We start from the raw sequence: 2,550 nt of genomic DNA, 5'->3' as shown, positions 1-2,550 counted from the left end.
TGCACATGATGTATGCCTGTCCTATGGCTGTTGATATCAACTGTCGGTTATGTAGCCATCCCAACATGTTCTCAAGCTCAAAAATATACCATAGGAAAAATCCCCAAGCTGACATAGGGAAGAGAACGCCCCCAAGCTCAATAATATCCATGGGACGAATCCCAAGCTGACATGGGAAGAAGAGACAACACCCCAAGCTAACATGGGAAAAACAATACCCCCAAGATGACGTGGGGAAAATAACACCCCAAACTCAATGTTATCCATAGGACTAATCCCTGACTAACATGGGGGAGACAACACCCCAAGCTCAACAATGTTCAATCTTTAGCTTACATATGCATCTCCAGCATACTCGCGACACTACTGCACTTTCTCAATAAATCATAAGCATTTACTCATTCCTCTTATATTTTATGATACACAATTATAAATTCATAACTCGTCTCATCGTCCTCATTTTGTTAATGTCCACGATTATCTCATTCATTAATCTCAATATTACATTACTCTTTTAACTGCATCATATATCTCTCTTCCATCATCTTATTAAAACAAAAGCCATCTTCTCCAATCCTTAGTTTAGTTATCTTCCTTCATCTCTAAGTTACCTCCTTTTTCCTAGTTTCATCCTATTGTTAAGCTTAATAATAATATTCAGACTAAAGAAATGAAAATAGAAGTCTAGAGGTTCAAGTTTGAGCATTAAAACACAAAATCAGTTTTTGCTGAAAACAGGGCCACGCGTACGCGTGGGTCACGTGTATTCGTCGATACGCGTTTAGGCCAAGACGCGTATGCATCCCCTGATTACGCGTACGCATGCAAACTAGGCAGTAGCATTTGTCCACGAAGGGGGTATATGCATACGCAAAATATTCCATGTCACGCGTACGCGTGGACATGCGTTTTTCCAGAAATTTCACTAAATTTCAAAAGCTACAGAATTTCAGTTTTTTACCTCAAATTTCTGACGTGCATAACTTTTTTATTTTTAATCATTTTTCCTCCGTTCTTCTAATGGTATAAATGTCTCGAACACACTTTTATTTCTAAACAAGTTCGACAAAAATCGGGGAAGCTATGCTTCGCCAAAGTTGGCCAAAAATCACAATTTTTCTCAAAACCATCAAACCTCAACTTTTTTCAAAAACCAAACTCCTATTCCACATTCAACTCAACATTACACCCAAGCACACCAACACCACACTAATTTGGTCATATCACACCACCTTCAATCATACTTCATTATTGTACAAGTTCAACTTAATCTCATCATTTTGCATCAACAACTGACGAATGGATTTTTGATGGTATAGAATTTCACAAATGAATTCTCGTTGCAAGTATAGTTTCTAAACCAATCACTAATCCTTTCATACAAAAAGTTGTTTGTCACTAGTACAAACCCCTAAAATTTATAAACCGAAGTATTGGACTTCGGGTCGTTCTCCCTAGGAATTACAATAAAGTGTCTTGTTATTGGTTATGAGTTATTTTGGGGTTTTGGATAAGAAGCATGAAAAGTAAATGGCAATGAAAATAAACTAACAACTATAAAAGGCTCTTGGAAAGGTGTGAGAACTAGAAGTCCTATCCTAGTTATCCTTCTCAATTGTGATGAGAATTGTTCATTGCTACCACTTAGTTAACCCTTACTAATTAAAGGAAAGTCAAGTGGATGAATTGACTTGAGCCACAAGTCCTAGCCAACTCCCAAGGAAAGACTAGCTTTAGTGCACTCCAAACCAATTAGCAATCTCTCCAATTATCAATCAACAAAGGAATTAGATAACTCAAGAGTCACTAATCACTCTACCTAGGCCAAGAGGAACAAAACCTATACGAAAATCCAACCAAGCATTTCATCAAACACTTGGAGGGCACACAAGAAAAATATAGTCAATCACAACAAGAATGAATTCTAACTACAATTGAATACAAAGAATCAACAACAACAAACAAGGAAATCACAATTATCATAAATTACCTCAAATTGCATTATTGAAAGAAAATAAAGAGAACAAGAGTATCATGATTACAAAACCTAGAAACAAAATAAGAGAAATTACAACAAGAGAATAGGGATAGAGAGAAGAAACAAAGTGTAGCAATCATCAATTGAAGGTAGAAGTAGAAGGAGACTTGAATTAAACCTAGAACTATGAGATCCTAATCTAACCCTAATTCCTAATCCTAATTCTAGAGAGAAGAGAGAGCTTCTCTCTCTAAAACTCTAAACTAAAAGTGATTGTTGGTCAAAAGGTGATGATTCTGATGATGATGCCTTCCCCTTAATCCTTCATCCTTTTATTCCTTTCCCCTTAGCAATTTGGCGCCAAAAATGGGTTCAGAAACCCTCTCAAATCGCCAGGCACGTGTTGCATTAGTGAGGTCATGTGCCCTCATCGACCCGTGCGCGCACGGTACGCGTGCGCGTCCCTGGCTAATTCTGCGATGTGCGCGCGAGCGCCCTGTGCGCGTGCGCGTACATGGCTGACTTTGCTTCTTTGACTTTTTATGCTTCTCTCCACTTGTATGCTTCCTTCC

This window comes from Arachis ipaensis, chromosome B07, assembly GCF_000816755.2.
Source record: "Arachis ipaensis cultivar K30076 chromosome B07, Araip1.1, whole genome shotgun sequence".
Lineage (NCBI taxonomy): Eukaryota > Viridiplantae > Streptophyta > Magnoliopsida > Fabales > Fabaceae > Arachis > Arachis ipaensis.
Note: the sequence above shows the minus strand (reverse complement) of the source record.